This window comes from Vicugna pacos, chromosome 2 (genome assembly GCF_048564905.1).
Source record: "Vicugna pacos chromosome 2, VicPac4, whole genome shotgun sequence".
NCBI lineage: Eukaryota > Metazoa > Chordata > Mammalia > Artiodactyla > Camelidae > Vicugna > Vicugna pacos.
Genome location: NC_132988.1, coordinates 11622664 through 11644263, shown reverse-complemented (window position 1 = coordinate 11644263; position 21600 = coordinate 11622664). Strand labels below are relative to the sequence as shown.

Below are 21600 nucleotides of genomic sequence, written 5' to 3'. Positions count from 1 at the left end.
GTTCAAACCCCGGTACCTCCATTAAAAACTAAAATAAGTGGACCTAATTACCTACCCCTCCTTCAACAAAATTCAAATCAAAGAAAAAAGTAAAAATGTAAAAAAGTGTCTAAATGCTTTAAATACTTGGGAAGAGCAACCACAAAGATCCCGCCTTTCCTCTGTCCTTCAGCTCCTAACAGTGTTCACTCAATTCTTGCTTCCGTTTCCGCAGCTGCTGGCTTGGCCGGCAGACTTCTGAGTGCCGTGACATTGAAGGAGGAGAAGATGACGAGAACAGAGTAAACTAACTCGAGAAGCTGTGGATCCTGGTGGCTTCCCAACCGCAGCCGCGGGACGTCCTGGTGCATCGTGACGATGCTCGGAAGGAGCGGTGATGACTGGGTCTCCCCGCCCTCAGCGGCCCTGCTGTCCGGGATTGTCCCCTCGCCGCTGCTGCTGCCAGGGCCCGGTCTGATGCCTACAGTCAATAGCTGAGCCGCTCACACGACTTTGCAGAGCACGATGAAGGCAGCTGGGTCCTCGCCACGAAGACTAGCTAAGCAGACAATGGCACATCCCCGTGGCTCCGCGCATCTCCCAAGATTTGAAACATCTCCAGCTACAGAAAGTGACACAGGATGGGGAAACACAGGTCTGCTGATGTGGGTTTTGAAATCGAACCAATTGTTTAGAGCTGAGGGGCTGAAGTTCTGCAGACTCAAAGGGTGAATTACATTTATTTATTCAACAAACATTCACTGACCATTCAATAGATGACAGGCACTAGGCCAGGTGCCAGAGGCCGACCAGGTCCCAGAGTCATAGAGCTTTCATGGTACTATGGGAGGAGATTAGTAAAGGGAGGTAGCGGAGTGATGATGCAATTTCTATCTGTCATAAACGTGAATAGGAATGCACGGTTATTTTTCAGTGAGACGTTAATTTTATTCATTTTAAATCTTGAGCTGCTTCAACATAGGAGAGACTGTTTTCTCTTGCCTCCAAAAGTCCAGTCCAGTGTGTTCGCATGCACTTACAGGTGTATTATACCCACCACAATATATTGCTATGCTTTAAATCCTCCAAGAGGAACAGCTTTCAATGTGCTGAGATGTTTAGAGTTGGAGGGGTGCTTAGAAAAACCATGAAAAGACATGTGCATCTTGAGAGAGGTGCACATGTGCCAGTTCAGTTGTGTCCCTCCCCACCGGGGTGACGAACTTGAGGAACTACGGGGAGATGCTTGCCCGGAGCCTACACTCTGCTTCTGGACCGCGTCCTGAGGACCCGTAATCTCAGAATTCCCTAGACCAGTGGCCCTGAGCCCACTGCCAGTGCCTGCAAGGGCTTCTTCCATAGGTCTGTCTCTTAGAACAATGACTGTGCTGTCCCCGGGTGCTGGTGTGCGCACCCATGCATACAAGACCCCCTCCAAGTATAGGATGGAGACGGGGGAAGAGGTGGTGGCTGGACCCCTTCAGATGTTAAATATGAACCTACGTGTAGCCTGGTGATTTTCTCATTTGGCTAATGGACAAGAGAAGGCAAGGTGATTTTCTTTGTGTGTGTGTGTGTGTGTGTGTGTGTGTGTGTGTGTGTGTAATCTTTTCAACTTTTTCCATTCCTACCCAGAGTTACCCTTGGACAATTTAGATGGAAGCAAGATACCTTTTGTTAAATAAGTGATTCTATTTATCCTCTATAGTTGAAGACTTTAGAGGAAAAAGAAACTACAGCCCTTATTTTGTGCATCATTGTATTCTTTGAAACAATGGATCATATCTTAATCCTACACAGATTCTTAAAATGAGGACTCCATCTGGAAGGCCTAATCTTCCATGGAAATGTCTGGGTCACACATGTCCATCCAGTCTTCTGCCAAGTGCTTAACAGAGCGTGCAGTGGCTGGTGAGCTCTGCCGGCGTCCTCTGGAGAGACCTAAAAGGCCGAGTAGGCGCTCAAGGGAGACTGACATGCACAACATTTGGGTCCAGGCCTGATCATTCAAGCCATTTGCTTTAAATAATTGCAATTAGACACTCTTCTCTTCTTGCCTTCTTTCTATTTTTAATGCCATTAAATTGGAAATAATTGAGGATATTTTACTCTTTCAGGTATACAGTTTTCCTTTGGGTTTATTCCTGGCATAAAAGTTAAAATTAGACAAGAGTTGCAGAAATCTTGAAATCAATCATCTAGTGACTCTGTCCTCGGATCGCTCTGAGAAATACAGGAAATGCACTCCAGAAAATCTTCCTTTGTAAGTCATATTGTCCTAATGTCACCGCTGAGGGCAGTGTCTCTGGCTTGGAGACCTGATGCGGAATCATGGCCTGTCAAAGCTGATGGGGGTCTGAGGGGTCATGTGGCGTCACTGAGGACTAGAGAGGGCAAATGCTTGTCCGAGGTCATGGGGCAAGTGTATGGCAGGAGGGGACCCTGGATTCCAGGAAGTGCTTTCCCTCTTCAGGTCATGTGACTGCAATCAATGATCAGGTGGTTCAGCCCTGGCCTCTGAAACCCAAATAAAAGCTCAAAACACAATACCTTACCCTGAACCTTGTGAGAGTGTGTAAGGAATCATTCTGAATAAATTAGGAGCTCCATTTAGGGCTGATGTGACTCTTGGCTCATTCTAGCCTCTGGGATATGAAGTCAGCTCTTGTTATTTGCAGTAACCATGTCCTGTAAAGTCACGGTGACACTGAATTGGTGAATACCAAACCACTGCTCCTAAGGGAAATAAGGACTGGGTTCCTGTGAGCCTCTGGTCACATTCTCATCAACTTATGAACACACAACTTGTTTTATGTATGTTTCTGCTTAAAGACACCTTATTTAATATATATTATTGATTAGCCGACATTGAACTCATAGCCAACAGCGGTCTATAGCTCATGCCTGAGTGAAACTTACTTAACACCCACATTTTCTCTGTAAGGCACATCGGGCTTGTGCTCAGAAACACTTGACAACATTTCAGCACTCTGCTTGAAGGCTCTTTTAAACAGCTGAATAACCAGCCAGAAGCACAAACGTGTAAAGACCATGACACCAACTACCTTGAAAAGGACATTTGCTTGTAGTCTGAGAGCTGAAACAAGAAGGCAGAATGTCGGCTGGTTCAGCCTCACCTGGGATCCTGTACGTTGGGGATTCAAATTTTCAACACCCCATGCGTGTTCATAAATGACCACAACAGATGCTGTGAGTATTGATTTGAGGGTTACAAATAAATTTTAGTAGGTGAGTTTGCAAATACAGAGTTTGTGAATAATGAGGACTGATTGTATACCAAAGCTTACATATATCACCACATATCATAATCTCATTCATTATTTTTTAGCTTTTAAATCTGGTTCCACAGGGAGCCCTTTCAGCTCCACATGGGTGGTGTAGTTATGGTGGTAGCCTCTACCCAGGCACCCACAGAAGCCATTCCTTGAAGTGCACCTATTTCCTAACAGCTGTGTTACTGAAAGTCTCCTGCTTTTTTAACCACAGAGCTTTACCAAGAGTGGGGACCCATCCCAGGCATGTGCCCTTTTCTCCCTCCAATTAAGCTCCCTTCTTAAGAGGTGAATATCTATGTATGCCTGCCCCAAGGATGCTGTCTCACATCTTTTCCCCTTAGCCTCACTTAGAAGTACTCAGAGTACCATGGCTAACCACAGCCAAGTCGGTAACCTGCAAAACTTCATCTCTTGTGAGACATTTCTTCTGAGCTCCAGATCTGTTTCTCTAGTTTCCTCTTTGGCGTCTCCACCAGCATGATCCACGGGGATGTCAGCATGTCCGGAAGAGTACTCATTGCTTCCTGCCCCATCCCAATGCCTAGTCCCTCTTCTCTGCCCAACTAGTCACCAGAGCTTGAAATCTACACATTATCCTTAATTTCTTCCTCTCCTTTACCGCTCTCATCAGATATCCTATGAAGTCCCACAAAATCGCCCTTTGTACTGTCTCCCTCATCTGATCATGCCTCTTCAATGTTATTGTCACAGCCCTATTCCAGTCCGCATGGTGTTTGGCTGTCAGTTTTGCATGTCTCCAACCAGGTCTTTACACTGTTCCTAGAGGGATCTCTTGAAAACGCAGATATGACCGTATCACTCTCCTTTGAATCTTTCAGTAACTCTCTATTGACTACTGGATACAATTTAACTTTGATAAGATCTTTCACAATTGAACTTGTTTCCTCTACTGTTTCGTCTCTCATCACCCCTTGTGTACCAATGTAATACAAGATAAAATAAGATATTTCTATTTGGTCTTTGTCCCTGGTTCAAGACACAAGAGTGGATAAAACCCTTTGAATTTCCTGAGTCATGGGGTGAGAGGAGTGTCTTTTGTTATTCACAATCAGCCCCTTTCAACCATACAGAGTTTATGTTAATTAGGTGACCCTTAGTGTGCCCCTAGACAGCTTCTGGTTGGGGGCTTATTGCCAGAGGAACTAACCTGTGATTAGAGGGTTGGAAATTTCAACCCCACCCCTCTGCCTCTGGAGAGCTAATCACCAATGTCCAATGATTTAACCAATTATGCCTACATAAACCCCATAAAACCCCCTAAATAACAGAGAGCGTCTAGATGGTGAACACATCCACAAGCTGGGAGGGGACAGGCACAGCCCAGCTTCACAGGGACACAAGCTGCTGTGCTCCGGACCCTTCCACACCTCACCCATTGTGTCTCTTCATCTGGATGCTTATTTGTATCTTTTATAATATCCTTTATAATAAACTCGTAACAATAAGTACTTTTTTTTTAATTGAAGTAAAGTCAATTACAATGTGTCAATTTCTGGTGCACAGCACAATGTCCCAGTCATGCATATACATGCATATATTTGTTTTCATATTCTTGTTCATTAAAAGCTATTATAAGATAGTGACTATAGTTCCCTGTGCTATACAGAAGAAATCTGTTTTCATCTAGTTTTATATATCATGCTTAACATTTGCAAATCTCAAACTCCCAAATTTATCCCTTCCCATCCCCTTTCTCCCTGTAACCGTAAGACTGTTTACTGTTATCTGTGAGTCTGTTTCTGTTTTGTAGATGAGTTCATTAGTGTCCTCTTTTTTTTTTCTTCTTAGATTTCACATATGAGTGCTATCTTATGGTATTTTCCTTCTTTTTCTGGCTTACCACACTTAGAATGACCATCTGTGAGCCATTCTAGCAAATGGTCAAACCCAGGGATGAAGTTGTAGGAAGCCCCGATTTACAGCTCATTGTTTAGCAGAAGCGCAGGAGGCCGAGGACTTGCATCTGACATCTGGGGTGGGGGCAGTCTTGTGGACTGAGCCCTTAATCTATGGGGTCTGTGCTCATTCGGGGTGGTTGGTGTAAGAATTGAATTGAAATGTAGGACACCCAGTTGGTGTTCAGAGAGTTGGAGGACTGGTGTGAATTAACCAACACGCTTTCACCCCTACTTGGTGCCAGAAGTGAGGAGAAACAGATTATAACTGACTACATTCTTTGAGGTTCTTGAAACACCCCACGCTCTTCCCACCTGCTTGCTTTTACCTGTGCTCTGCTCTCTGCCTGGAATATTCTTCAGGTCCTCCTTCACCTTGTGGGCTCCTACTCACTCGTCAACATGTGGCTGATGGTTTTCTGTGAAGCTTGCTTTGACATCTGCAACGTAATTAGTTCTCCCTTTGAGCTCCTAGACACCCTGGAATAAACCTTAACTCTATTACTTTATATTGGAATTTTAAAATAATGGATCTGTTTTTGGACACGTTGCGTTTTAGATGCCCAAGGTACACACAGGACGAAATACTCAGCAGGCTGTCACACAAAGTCAGGACACCTAAGTCCCATGACATAAAGCAAATGCAACAAATCCAGGGCTTTATGGCTCCCCCAAGAGCTATTATTTCATCTTTGCAGGAGAGATCTCTTTTTTCCCCCCTCCTTCTTCCTGCTTTTTGGTTATTTTCCATTCATATGGCTACACTCATATCTGAGCCACACTGAATTAATTTGACAAATAAATGTCATGAGTTAAATTGTCAAATACCCTTTCCTAAGTCCAGAGTTACAATAATTTCTGAGTGAGTACTGCTGATTTCATGCCTCCTTTTGCCTATTACACATTGAAATTATCCCGCTTTCTCTCCATGAAGTTTCCAGGAGCAGCTTTGAGAAAGCTGTTCTTGGTCTCATTAATCCCCCTGAGAGGACTGCCATGTTTTGTGATCACCGGGGTACCAGAGCTGGAGTCTGGGCTCAGGGGTCCCGGCCAAAGGGCAGAATAAGCGTTTCCGAGCTAGTGATTCAAGCCAAAAGCATTGTGTTCTTAGCAATACTCTTTCCTTGGAAGACAGAAACAGTGCAGGTTGTGGTTTGTCTGATTTTATCTCCATTTCCGGGGTGGGGGGAGGCAAGGGGCAAACTACCTTTCCTGTTGCTCTTTTGTTTTTTATTTTTCTCCTCCACGGAGCCTTGAATTGTGTTATAGAATTTGCTACAGAGTAGGGAATCAAAAAGAAAAAGAAAAAAAAAAAAAAGGAGTCTGTGAAGCTAACCTGGGATGAATTTTTTAAAACTCTGCTAGGCCCCGTTGTCTCACAATGGCAAATTCTTTCTTTGTCACTCCACCCAATGGGACTCCCATCTCATGTCAATATGCCTGTAGAAGATTTCCTAGAAAGAGGTATTTATCCTTCACTTTCATCACACTTCCTTTGCCTGTGATTGAGCAGAAAGAAAGAGAATCTTTAAGTTCCTGCACCGCTGCTGGGAGGCCCGCTGTTGTAAGTCTCCCACACTTGTTTGGAGGAAACAGCTCCATTCTTCCCACCAGCTTTGATTTGTAGCAGGCACTTGCTCCAAAACATCTAGAGGGAAATTCACATTAAAGTTGATCAAGGTCCTCAAGTCAGTCTTTCCCCACCATAATATTCTATATATTGAAACGTTGGTTTTGTCTATGTTTATTGCCACATTGTTCTTAGAGGCTCTTGGTTATAAAAAATTGGGAACCCTCCTACACTGTTGGTGGGAATGTAAATTGGTGCAGCCACTATGGAAAACAGTATGGGGCTCCTTTAAAAACTAAAAATAGACTTACTATATGATCCAGCAATCTCACTCCTGAGCATATATCTGGAAGAAACTCTAATTCAAAAAGACACTGGCACCCCAATGTTCACAGCAGCACTATTTACAATAGCCAAGACATGGAAGCAACCTAAGTGTCCATCAATAGATGACTGGATAAAGAAGCTGTGGTATATTTATACAATGGAATACTACTCAGCCATAAAAAAGAATAAAATAATGCCATTTGCAGCAACATGAATGGACCCAGAGATTGTCATTCTAAGTGAAGTAAGCCAGAAAGAGAAATAAAATATCATATGATATCACCCATATATGGAATCTTAAAAAAATGAGACAAATGAACTTATCTACAAAACAGAAACAGACTCACAGACATAGAAAACAAACTTATGGTTACTAGGGGTGAAGGAGGTGGGAAGTGATAAACTGGGAATTTGAGATGTGCAGATACTAACTACTATATAAAAAACAGATAAACAACAAGTTTCTACTGTACAGCATGGGAAACTATATTCAATATCTCATAATAACCTTTAATGAAAAAGAATATGAAAAGAAATATAACTAAATCACTATGTGTATACCAGAAATTAATACAACATTGTAAACTGACTATACTTCAACTTAAAAAAAGGAGATGCAAAAAAAGAGGGAAAAAAACCCTCTATTCCATTGACTCATCCTTTTGCAGTTTTTCTAGCCAAAGAGAGTAAATAGGTTATCCTTGTGAGTTTACAGGTTAAGCTGAAGTGGAAACATTTTATCGACTTTATTGTCCTGATTGGTCATAAGTGCTAGTCTTAGGCTGGACACTCAGTAGGACAATTCTGACTCATCCCAGAGGATGTTTGGAAGTTACTTGGGTTCCTCCCATGCCCGTGTTCAAATCATGTGCTTGCTTTTAGGCTCTGTAACGTTTTCACCAATATGTGTTGGGTTCTTTCTTGTATGAACAATAAACTCATTCCTCTGGGTATATTTAAAGCAAAATAAATACTAATTTATTTTTCCCCAAATCGAGGTTGGCATTATCAATAGCTAGCTAACGCAGCATTTGATAAGGATCAGATCAGCCGCTCTCAGTTTGTTTACCTTGGACTAAGGCAGTCTCAACAATGAGCTTGGTTTTGAAATAACGGATTTGAAATAAATAGGATATTTTAGTAGAATTTCAAATATAAAAAAAATAAAACCAACTTGGCTTCAGCTCCTGGAAAGGAGATCATATTCTTTTTCAAATGTTATTGTTAAAAGTGCAATGTATTGTTATCTTGTTTGTGACAATCAGGAGAAAGTTTGAAGGGATAATGGTGCATCACTTTTTGAGTTTAGTTTCCTCATATCTGAAATGAGATTAGCAACTAGATGATTTACAAAGTTCCTTTCAGTGATATGAATCTAGTATGGAGCTGTATTTGAGAAAAAAAGCAAAACCAGGAACATCTCCACAGTCATATAGGATTTAAAAGACCATTTTGCCTCTTGAGTGGGAAAAAAAAATAGAAACATTAAGTTATGAGCAGATTAAAGGAATTACAGACATAGATCATTGTCAATAAAATAACTTACATAGGCTTCTGTGTGTGCCAATATTCCATCATATGAATTAAATATAACTACAAGTCTGGCTGAATTTGGTTGTCTCCATGGTCCCAAACACAAGGGATTGGAGAGTTCCATGTTGCTGCCTTTTTTAGGCCAATCTTGATACTATGGTTAATTGCAGTGACCATGTCCTTTGCACAAATACACTGCAGCTGATAGGGACATAGTCTGTCAACCAGTAAGCTGAACGTGTAATGCCAAGAGAGAGACAGTGTATGTTAGGTCTCCAGGATACATCACTAGCGTAACGGGGCTCCATTAACAAGATAAGTCTAGTCCAGACATTCTGAAATGATGGGAACAATTGCCCAGAGGGCTTTTCTCATGCCTCACCCCTACCCCGGCTTTATTAATCAGAAAAAGAGACCCAAGTCCCGACCAAGGACTACGGTTCACATTAAGTGGAAGAATCCTAGTTTTTCCATCTCTAATTTCTACGATTGTGCAAATCTCAAATTAAAAACATTGGGAACATTCAAAATGTTCGTCATGTATTTTTTAAGCCACAATAACAGCTCAATGTAGTACATTATGTACAGAGAAGAGAGAGAAAATAACTTAATACCAGCTTTATGAAATTAACTGACTCCAGATAGAGAACTAGCTACCAGGTCAGGTTCCAAGTTTTTGTCTTAAGTATTAATAGTCTTTTCAAAAAAAAGAAAATTGATTCTTGAAGAGTCAAAGGAGCTCAGCGATGCCCCAAGCACATGCATAGTTTACATGGACACCCTGCCCCTCACAACATGAACATAATTGGACACATGTCTACTTAATGCAATGATTTTTGGAAACAATTTTATTTCTTTCTCAGCGTCTTGTTGAAGTCCAATCCTCCCAATATCTCTTTCTGAATCTCTCTCTCTCTCCCTCTCCCTTTTTAGTAATAAGCTGTTTCCTGTTCTTACTATCTGAACCGGGATCACCCCAAAATTTGATTATGTATTCAGACATTCCAAGTTACCTGTTTTTTTTTTTATGGCAAGCGATGAACAAATACCACAAAATGTGATGACAATGTCACGAGATGTTTGAGAATAACAAACATCTAGAGATTTAAAAGTGAAATGAATAGTGTTTCCATCAAAGCAGTCATCTTTGGAGACAAGATGTTTGGAATACGCTCCAAACAATTTTTGAACTTCCGTTTTTGGAAAGTACTTGAGAGCCAATGAATGAGCAATTCCAAAAATTTGCTCTCATGGTTATACAGTCTATCTTTTGTCCTAAAAGACATGTTACCTAGCTTGATTATCTGCCTTGTGCAGCAGGCTTGACTCCTTTATTAGTCAGGGTTTGGGCCAGAAACATATTACTGATTCACATTGTGTGTGTGTGTGTGTGTGTGTGTGGGTGATTGAGGAGTCTGTAATAAAGGGTCTATTTACAAAAGATGTGAGGATAATGGGAAATCAACAAGAGATAGAGGGGAGCCCTTATGCTCTGTGGAGCTGGGGACTTTGGAGGACGAATGCAGCCACATCTCTGAGCTTACGCTCTTCTTTGACTGCCAATTTCTGATGGTGTTTCCCTTTGGCCAAACTTGAGAGAAAGCCAGAGAGCTGGGGAGCCTTGGGACAGCCCATACGGATCAGCCTCCCAGGACACAGAGCAGAGTGGAGAGGCGTGAAGAGTGGTACTGGAGGGGCAGATGGAGACCATGCAGCCCAGCCATTTATGACTTTCATCTGTTAACAGTAATCCAGCTCACTTCACTGAGGACTTTTGGGGGATCGGGTGTGGCTTCTGAAGGCAGCTCTAAGGGAAGGGTCTCTTACATAAACCAAGAATGTAAACCGTCAGAAGAAATGAATATGTTTTAGTTTATATTTTTTCACAATTCAGCCTTATTCCTTTATGGTCATGATTTGTCTTCTGATAGGAACACATTTGAATGGCTTTTGATACATATAACCTATGACATTTTCATAGTCTGTTAGGTAGAGCAAATATATTCTTTGTTGAGACTTTGCAAGAGGGAATGGAGAAACACAAAATGTCGCATTGAAAGTACACGTATCTCTTCTTTACGGAGTCGTCTGCCTTCATTGGCTTTGTACGTAAGTGAAATAGTCCTGAAAATCTAACTTGGATTTGGCAATACAGGGATTAAAAGCAAAAACTGTATATATGTACCTGTTAATAATTCAAATCTGCCTGCTCTTGGCAGTTTTTGCTTCATTGAACTGATTTCAGTGCATTGGCAGGCTTGAGGATCTTTTATTTTTTGCTGGAAATTAGGAACATGGACGGTGATTAGAATGGCAGAGATAGAAAAGACAAATTATACTGAAGGTGCTTTGGAAAGCACTGGAAGTGTTGGTCCCCAAGGCTTGACTTGCTGGGATTACCTAATTGGGCTTCTAATTCTCTGGTCTGATCAGGTCATCTCTCCTTAAAAACAGGAAATTTTATTCATGGTCATTTTCACTGATGATTGAATAAAAAGTGGTTCAAAAATTTTAAATGGGACACCAAGAGAAGGTGTTTACTGTACTTTCTCTCAGGTGAATTGGGTTAGAATAAAATGTGTTCTCAAAACTTGTCTTTGGCTGTAAGAAATATCCAGGTCCAGAAGGTTGCAGTGGTGAATTTTAGTAAATATTTGAGGAAGAAAGACCAATATTACACAAACTTTTTCAGGAAACAGAGAAGATTTGACTTCGTCCCTATGGGCTTTAGAGACCGACATAACTCTGATGCTAAAATCTGTCAAAATTTTGCAAAAAAGCAAAGAAAACTGCAAGCCAATATCCCTCATGAACATAGATACCAAAGATTTCATAAAATATCAGCATATTAAATCCAATAACATGTAAAAAGAAATGACAAAGTAGGAGTTATCCTAGAAATGCAAGGTTCCTTTAATTCTTGAAAGGCAGTGAATATAATTCACATTTATCAAATATGAAAAAGAAAAATCAAATAATCTTTTAAATAGATGCAAAATTGATCTTTCGCTTTTCTTTACATCTGAACTTATGTTCCTTTATTTTGAAAAGGGAAGGAAAACAGAATAAAGATAAGCTCTCTACTTTAGTTTAATAAACTCTAAGATGATTTGTCCATAAAGATTAGACTTAATTTTTTAAAAGCATATAGAGGAAAGTTTATAAAAGTCCTAATAACTCACATTCTAGGGGTGAATTGGACCTCAACTTGGATCAGGAATAAATTCCACATCCATATGAGCAACTCCCACAGCTGTGTTTTTCCATCCTTATCCTGCCAGAAGTGGGCTTCCACAGTGTCTGTCCAAGATACTGGAATGTGAGGGGCTTTGGATGTGCTGGGTCAACCTAAAAGGTCATAGAGAAGCATCCAAATCAGGAGTGTGGTTCAATGGGCAGTAACTCTCTCCATCCATCCACCCACCCATCCATTCATCCATCCATGCACTTAAATAGTGAGGGCGTACTGCACCCAAGGCACAAAACTGAGGAAAGCCACTTCTCTTATGAGATGTAGATTCTAGTGGGATTACACGTAGTAATAATAAGCTTATCTTTCTCTTAAACTTACTGTTTTAAGATCAGAAACCCAAGGACTAACTGTGGTGGTGGTTCTTGGTCTGCTGCAGGACTGCTGGCTTGTAAGTGGGCCAAAATATAACCCCTAGCCTTGTTTATTTCATTTCTGACCTACGACCATCTACTTCATCTTCCCTTTCCTTTCTCATCTCAGGCCAGGGCTCTGCGTGTTTCAGGAGCTGCCCTACCCTTCCTCCTGGCCTGTTTGATCACAAAGCAACTTTGATAGAACATCTGTTTCCCCATCACAGGGCAACTGATTCCAGATGGTGAAGCCTGATCGTTTAAGAACTATGGATGGAGGTACTTTGGGGAGTAGTTTTGATTTTGTTTTCCACCGCCTTCTCAGAGTTTTAAGCAGAATGCTTAGGCCTGGTTTTCCCTGAACCTTCATATAGTCAATAGCTCTTTTGATTGATCTTACTTGGTGTCATGGAAGAACATGGAATTTCTTTGTTATTGTCTTAGAAAAGTCTCAAATAAAGATTTGAGGGTCTATTAGGGTAGCATCACTATTAAAGCAAGGACAGTAATGTAAATTAAGCTGAATTCTCTAGAAGTTTCTGTAGCTATGTTATTATTTTGCACCTCTTGTGCTATGAGTGATGTGCAATGGTATATATGACATGATACCATGTATCTCCCAGGGGAAATGTTTCTTCTAATGCTGTTTTTTCTTGTTTTGCTTTGGTTGTTAATTCCAGGGTTCCTCTGCGATTTTCTGAAGCTTTTTAAGGTTGAAATCTGAAGCACTGTTATTTCTCAAGTTTTTTGAGATTCAACTGAATATGTGTAGCTCTTGACACCGAATTATTCCTGTATACAATTTCACCATGACGATTAGGCTTCATCTTATCTCAAAGTTCTTTTTACTAAGTGGACATTTGTCTTTATAACATAATACTGTAATGGCTATCTAATGAACTATCTTCATCAACATTGCCTGTGCTGAGTATTGACTTTGTATTAATCACTCTCACCTAAGTTTCATTTTTCGCTCCGTATTTTGGGTTAGCTCTCCTCCATATTCAAGAAGATGATTGGGTTCACAATAAGAAATATGGAGCCTTTTGTTGGGTGGCTACCCTCCTGAGTAGTCACTGCAATTTAATCTTTAATTACATATTTCTATTATACCTTTAGGGTGTGCAAATCAACTACCCTCTGAAAATATTCAGTTTTTATTCTGGAGATAGTTAATATAGTGGTCCTTCAGGATTTTTCTGAGGACTACTTTTTCCTGCATTTCTGGTTGAACAATGGCCAAACTACAAATAACCCAGATTTAAATAACAGGCAGTATCATAAAATAACTGAGGACCAAGTCATTCCAAGGAGATTCTGCAAATGCAACTGCTCTATTGTATATTTTTGGTTATTTATTTTATTTTATTTTTATTGAAGTATAGTTGATTTACAATATTATATTAGTTTCAGGCGTATAGAATAGGGAGTCAGTATTTTTAGAGTTGATAGAAAGTATTAGATGACAATGGCTAAAACTTCCTGTGTTGTACAATATATCCTTGTTGCTGATGTATTTTATATGTAATACTTCACATCGCTTAATCCCATACCCTTCATTTGTCCCTCCTCCCTACCCTTTGATAACCACTAGTTTGTTTTCTGTATCTGTGAGTCTTTTTCTGTTTTGCTATATACCTTCTTTTGTACTATTTTTTAGATTCCACGTATAAATGATACCATACAGTATTTGTCTTTCTTTGTCTGACTTATTTCACTATGCATATGGACTATTCTCTAGGTCCATCCATGTTGCTGCAAATGGCAGAATTTCATTCTTTTTAATGGCTGAGTAATATTCTATTGTGAGTATGTACACCACATCCTCTTTATCCATTTGTCTGTTGATGGGAACTTCGGTTGTTTCCATATCTTGGCTATTGTAAATAGTGCTGCTGTGAACATTGGGGTGTGTGTATATTTTTAAGTTACTGTTTTTGTTTTTTTTTCTGGTTGTATACCCGAGAGTGGAATTGCTGGGTTTGACTATCCTTTAGATGAAAAACATCTTAAAATTCATAAGTGAACCAAGCCAATGTAATTGAATATTATTGATTGAAAGCTGATAGGCAGGTAAGAAACCAGCATTTGCTAAGAGTATGCTATCACTTAACCTTCCAGGAACATTTTTAGGGAAAATTCTATTTTTTTGGTGATAATTTGCTTAAGGTCAGGAATCTCATTAGGGACAAGACTAACATTGTGACTTGGGTTTCTGGAGTGACTTGTTTAGGAATAGCAATCCTGGCTCTCTTTAGGGAATTTCCTTCCACTTGGAAAATTACCGGAAACAAGAGAAAGAGGAAACTACTCGGTCATCATGATTGGAAAAAAAGTTTTATGGAGTTTATCAGTTCTGGAAAAAATTACAACAAACGAGTAATTTTACTAGAGAGGAAGAGCAGAGAATCAAAATTCTCCCCAAGGCCCCTCATTTCACCTTTGGAAGAGGATTAAAGCTGGTATGCAGCAAATAAAACTTCCAGCCTAAAGTCTGCCAAAAAGTCAAAGAAGATTGCATCGTTTTTTTCACTCTTGTCAGTGCAATCTTTCTAGCTCGAGGAAAAAGACTATCAAACCATATGTGGTTCGACATAATTCCTGATGTCACTTGTATGAACTAACAGCATTTCCTGACATGGGTGTTTTACTCTGAAAACAAACTGTGTATTCAGGCTAGAAAGTGACTCTTCTCAAGTGTATGTAGTACTTTTCCTCAGAGCTGGACTCTGCCTTCTCCTTGGTCCTTTGATGGACAGAACTATGTCCTAAATCTGAAGACAGTGGTACCACATCTTTTTCTCTCTTTATCTTTTTGAATATCGTAAACTCTTGTTTTAAATACTTTTTCAAGTGGACCCATCCCCTCTAACTGTTGAGGTGCCATTTCTCCCGTTGTTTGGTGGTTTGCTCCTCAAAGTGTGACTGGTCAGACTTTGTTGTTTGCTGACCTGCCACAGAGGTTGCCTTGGGAGCCTCATGTCCCCTGGGCCATTGTTTCCCTGTTGAGTGGCTTGGAGTTGGTGTGAGTGAGGACCCAACCGACTTCAGTGTTTCAGCCTACTGTTTAGGTTAACGTGTCACTCTTGGACTTCTGTGGCTCTTGGGAGTAGAATTGAGACTTCACTCCTGAGCATGGCCTGGAGTTAAGACCTTGATGCCAGCCCAGGAAGGTGGGCAGAGGTATTTCTTTCTTTATCTTGTGCTTATACAGGGCAGCTCTTTATGCCCCCAGCTTTATTTGGAAGGCACAGTTCAATCCTTCCATTTTTCTCGGGACTGAGTCTTTGTATTTTGTATGTTAAACCCAGACCTCAGCCCTCGAACCCAGATCTGAGACTGATCTTGTGTGGTCATTTGCTTTCAGCTCATCACACTGATTTTGAGTTCTCTCTCTTTTTTCCGTTATATGGAAATTCCTCTTTCCTGTTTGCACACTCAGCCTCATCTTCTTTTGTTATTATTGTTATTATTTTTTTCCACCATGTCTGGGTGTTTGGAGTAGAATGGAGGTTTCCTCTGTGTTGACTCTGTCTACCATATTGGTGGGAAGTTTCCTGTGGTGGAATATGTGATATCTTCATTCTGTTTTAAATGATCTGGTTACCTGTTGACTTTCCTGAACATATGTTATGCTAACGTCTTAGTTACACTTAGGAGATAAATATGTAGAGCGGTAGCAGACTATGTATGTAAAGTGCTGGCTCATTAAGGAATAACTTATTGAATCACTATTGTCATTAAATAGATATGAATTCAGAAACCACTTTAGCCTAGAAGATGATGGGCAATATATTTAAGCTCAGAATTTACAAGAATACTTTTGCAGAGTTTGAAAGCACAATTTGTAGAGTTCCTGTGGGTTGAAAAAGTTACCTAGACTCTTTTGAGCAATGAAACTTTGGCAAAGAATATGTTTTAATGAGGCTTTTTTTTTTTTTTTACACAGAGGGAGAGAAGACTGGCGTTCTACTTGCTGTATATAAACCCCACTATAACCTCTTAACAGGTGTTCCCAGCATAAAGAAAACTACTGTTCTGTTCTCCTTTGAGACTTCTTATATGTCATACTGATTCAGATTCAATCACAAGAGTAGGGTAGCAGATTACACAATTAAATTGGTCCTTTTCACCAGTTTCAGAGTGAGAAAAGAAACTAGATTCCCATTTTGGATCTGTAAGCAAATGGTTTTGAAATTTTAAAAAATATATTTGAGCTTCATAGCTTTCTTCTTCCATGGTCTTGGAAGGAAAAACATTTAATGTTCCTTATTCAGGTCATCTACTTTCAGGTGAAATTTAGTTTTTTAAGGTTGTGTCCAGTGAAAAGGTTTCTTTGGTGTACTTGCTAGAAACACAATGCTAACAATTAAGGAGGGTCAGAACGCTGTGATTCTTTGGAACAGACCATTCCAGAACAGAACTGAAACCATGTGCCTATTTCAAGAATATTTGCAAAAAATGCATGGAACACATTTTTTGACTCATCTTGGGTTTAACGTCAGTGGGATGAAAAAGGAAGGCTAAAATAACTGTCTAAACCTGATTACAACTCTTGACCTGGTAAGTATTTCTCTTGTGAAGCAGGAAATGAGATTATCATCTTTTCAGAGGGGTCAACACTGGGGAAGGATTAGAAGAGCGTGTGGCAATCAAAATAAAAACAAAACATACCCCCTCTTCGGCCCTAACACCTCATAAAAGTGAAGTCCCAACCAAAACACTGAAAACCCAAGAGCTCTAAACAAATCTTAATACACTGCAAGATCCTAATAAAATACGTAGTGCTATGTAAAAATTATCAGGATGTTTTGAAAACTGTGGGACAGCTGGCCAGGTGGGGGCGGGGGATAAAAGGTGGAAAGAGTAAGATTCCGTCATAGTCCTAAGAAGTTTCCCAAAACCTCTGCAAAAAACCTTAAGGCAGGGTCTGTGAATCCACTCCACCTAGTAAAGCATCTTTGCCTGTTTGGGTTCCTTTACTTTCGGGGCTCATCAGTGAGCCTGCTCCACACGAAGACCTTACTTTAAAGCATATAAGAAATCCTTGTATGGGGAAATAAAAACTAAGTTTGGACAAAGTCATGTGGTGAAGATCACAGCTTTCTCCTTTCGTAGCTTGGGATGCATTTTCATGCCTATCAGCAGAGGTTTTTCTCCAATCAGCTGGTCTGATTTCAAGGAGAGGAAGTTTGAATAATAAACTCTTTTAAATGCATGAAATCATTTCATTGTAAAGAAAGAGAGCCATTGATGGTTTTGGCCAAAATTATGGCCAAAGTGATATTATGGATCTAGGTTGGGACATGGCCATATTCTAGGGACTTATAAGGGTACTAGCATGATGTGCCAAATCTTACCGCCTTGAAAAGAAGTAGCCTTGATTGAATCTTCTCGTTTTTCTGATTTGGGAGATCACCTCTTCCTTTTTTTTTTTTCTTGTTTTAACAACAACAACAAAACCAGAAATGAAGTTTCTTGGGGAAACGGGGGGATTTTAGTAAAAGTGAACTAATCTATTTCATACCTTCTCTCCCCAACTCCCCAGGACAGAATTTTAAGATTTCCCTTTTTCTACACTAAATCCTCTTTTTCTCTTCAAAATAACCAACTCATAGGCTTGTCATAGTGGAAGAAAAGCTGTTCCGCTGTGCTATGATAAGAGACAGACACTATATGACCCAAGATTTCCACAGAGAGATTTTTGCTCTCCTGTCTGAAACAGAACACAGTGCCTCTACAAAGCATAGGCAAATCTGAATATAAGAGTATCAAAATGGAAAACACGGTTTCAAGAATTCTTACCATACCCAATATTTTCTATGCAGTGTCTTGGATTTAAAAAACAAAATACAAGCAATGTTAGCATGGGAAGGGGCTGTAGAGGTAAGATAATCTAAGCTTCAACATTTAATGATGAGAAATTGAGGTCCAGATAAATTGAGTTGAGAACCAGTAAGTCTAATGGTTTCTTCTACAAATTCTCCTGGTTTCTATGTTTGATTAATTTTTTGTTTTTGTGAATGAATCCAAAAGATGGTTACTACAAGACAGAAAGGGAAGAAGTGTCAGTCATCCATAGATTTTGTGAATCCCAACCACATCTAAAGTCATCAAGTCAAGAAATAAAAATATACGATGATAATCTAATTAATGATTTGTGTCATCTTTGGAAAGAATTGTGCAAGTTTATTTCTTCAAAAATTACTCTATAGACTTAAATAAACTTAATAAGATTCATTTTTATAATCCTTGTCCCCTGACTCTTGACCCACAGTTCAAATCCTGGGTGTAGAATTTAGCTTCCTTTGATAACAGACATCCAATGTGACAAAAGGTATTTCAAAACGTAACGAAACATCTGGGTTTTGTTGTGGAATGGTATGTATGAATCTCTTGACGACGTTGGGAAAATGGCAAACATGCCAGGATTATTGCTTTGATTTGGTGACTAAACACAGGAATCCTTTCTCCAATATGACAAATATTGAGAAATTTGAATTTCCCAACTTCTTTCGTAAAAAATACAGAAGTGATTATTTTTTGCAAAATATCTTTATAAAAGGAAGATTTCAAGTGATCATCTGTGAGCCTATTTCTATATTCAATGGTTCTTAAGCCAGGAGCAAGTCCCCCCCCACCCCCACCTCTTCGCTCAGCAATGCTTAGAGGCATTGTGGTTCTCATGATGGAGGGGATTTAAGAAGGGCTTTGTGGATGAGGTATTGAGGCAGAGCTTGAAGAATAGAGAGAATTTCAATGGTCTGTGTGTCTGCCTGAGTCAAGACAGACTGGTTGAAATCTGTAGGATGTGTTTGGAGAATGATGAGCAGTTTAATTTGCTCAGTGTCAGAAAAGCTGAGAGGCATACGCACAGAACCCAGGATGGAATCAGAACATCTGATGGTTTTTGAGCAAGCAGGTGGCATGATCAGAACATAGATCACATGAAGGATATGCTGACAAAGGCACAGAAAATGGGCTGGAATAGAAAGCTGAAGGGGCAGGAACAGTTGGAAGGTGTCCTCATGACCTGGGCAAGACTGGCTGAAGGAACTGGGCAAGGGGGCACTGATTGCACAATAGTGCAGAATTAGACTTGATAGGACTCCATGTGAGTTGGTCATTTATTGACTGTGGGGGCCAATAAATGAGGAGGAGTTGGAGAGGACACCAAGGTTTTGAACCTGAGGACTTGGAGGTCATAGAGCTATTCACAGGTTTCACAGGTACAAGGACGTTAAAGGGAGAAGCTGGTTTGTGTCAAGATGATTTCTTTTTGAACAGGTTGAATTAAAGATGCTTGAGGACATCCAAGTGAAATCCCCTAGCTGCTGGTTGGAACCATGGGATCAGGGATTGGGAAAGGAGATATGGGTAAAGGGGCAGAAATGTGGTTGTCTTTTTCACAGAAGAGTGATTAATATGGATAAAGTCTGATCATAGAACTTTGGTTGGAAAAGATTAGTGAATAGAAGCCAAGGATGTTGCTAAACACCTTACTAAGCACAGGATAACCTCTTTCTCCTTTCCATGGAAAAACATTTACCAGGCTTAAATGTCAGTATTTCTGAGGCTGAGGAACCTGTTATAATGCTTTCTTCTTTCTTAATATTTCACTTGTCTGTATGATTTGTGATGGTCAGCTAACCATCATTTATACACCCCAACATGGCTTAAACCCAGCACATGATAAGCCCATCTGTTTCAAAGTATGATTTTACAGATCAGAAAGCGTCGTGCCTGGCAAGCCTTCTGTCTCCTCCTGACTTCAAAATATCTTCCTGAGAGATCAGTTCACTACCAGTGTTTTACAAACATTAAAGTTGTGCACACTCTACAACAGCAAAAACACGATATAAGAATTACTTAAGAAGCAAAATTAAATGGCTGAACTCTTAACCCTGCCCTCACCCCACCGGAAATATACCAGAGTCAGCCTGTACTCTCGCTAGCCCTTTAGTCATTAAAAAAAATTAAACAAGAATGAGAAGGAAATAGACTCCATTCTCCTCCTTGCCTTAAGCCTGTAAAATTGTAGTGCATTTGGGATAAAGTATTTTGCATTTTATGACCACTTCAGTTTACTATAGAAGAGAAACGTCAAACATCTTTATCTAATTTGTTACATTGCACATTGTCCAGGTTTGGCTGACGATTGGAGTATATTTGCCCTTTCCCATACATTTGAATAGAAAAGGAACAGATATATTTACCTCCTTGTATTTGGAAATGTTCATTTGTAGTTGTTATGTTAGAATCATCTCCATAGGTCTGCATTTTGCTTGTTTCCATAGTAAGCATGCAGCCCTATAACTTCCTTAAAAGGTCATCTATTTTTTAATCAGTGAATTAGAATTTCTTGCCTTTGTACTCTGTATTCTGCTTTTTTTCTTTCTTCTTCTTTTTTTAATCCTTGGTTTGTGAATGAAAGCAGGTAGAGGGATGAGAGGATGGCACACATTAAATGAAACATGTGTTTAACCTGTGAGAAATACATATGGGCTCCCTTTGGTTATATAGTTCTTCCCTAAGAATATTTATTAACCTATGAGGTGTAATGAGCTAAGCAGAACATTCAGGTGTCCAGCCCATTCAGTGCAGTGAGCATTATCAATAATATCACCTAGATCACTGGACAAAACCTGCATTTTCACAGATGAAGAAGATAAAATTGTCTTATATAGATAAGGCTTCCTATATGAGGAAGGGAGCTTGCCTTGCTTGTCTGAGAGCTTTTAACTCTTGAAAAGAGCAGGGATTTGAGTCTGAAAACAGAATCAATGCTCTTAATCAGAGGCTGAGAGCCTCCTATTTAAACATAGCAAGACAGACCACGATTGATGGTTCAGGATGGTCTATTTTCTCGACGTCTTGAGGTTTCTTCGTTGTCCCGCTAACTGCTAAATCCAGCCCTTTGTTCTGCTCTCTTACTTACATGTATGTCTTTCAGCATTTGGCATTGTTGTTGAGTACCCCTCCCTCATTTGCTTCCCTCATTAAACCCTCTTTCTGATTTTTATCACCAATTCTTCCATCTCTTTCTCTGTAAGTTTTTCTCTAACCAAAGTTCTATGATCAGACTTTATGCATATTAATCACTCTTCTGTGAAAAAGACAACCACATTTCTGCCCCTTTACCCATATCTCCTTTCCCAACCTCTGATCCCATGGTTCCAACCAGCAGCTAGGAGATTCACTTGGATGTCCTCAAGCATCTTTAATTCAACCTGTTCAAAAAGAAATCATCTTGACACAAACCAGCTTCTCCCTTTAACGTCCTTGTACCTGTAAATAGCTCTATGACCTCCAAGCACTCAAGTTCAAAACCTTGGTGTCCTCTCAACTCCTCCTCATTTATTGGCCCCCACAGTCA

The 21600-nt window shown here is 40.0% G+C and overlaps 2 long non-coding RNA genes across 2 annotated transcripts in view; both read left to right on the top strand.

Annotated features, from left to right (window-relative positions):
* The window catches only part of LOC140700800 (uncharacterized), a 50992-nt gene that overhangs the window by 15187 nt on the left and 14205 nt on the right, over nucleotides 1-21600 (top strand). Inside the window, exons 3-4 of the long non-coding RNA XR_012079498.1 lie at nucleotides 2097-2242; nucleotides 2924-3189. This is a non-coding gene — a long non-coding RNA (uncharacterized lncRNA). The remainder of the gene's footprint in view (nucleotides 1-2096; nucleotides 2243-2923; nucleotides 3190-21600) is intronic.
* LOC140700802 (uncharacterized) lies at nucleotides 12451-16267 on the top strand. Its single transcript, XR_012079502.1, has 2 exons — nucleotides 12451-12503; nucleotides 16174-16267. It is a non-coding gene; the product is annotated as an uncharacterized lncRNA (long non-coding RNA).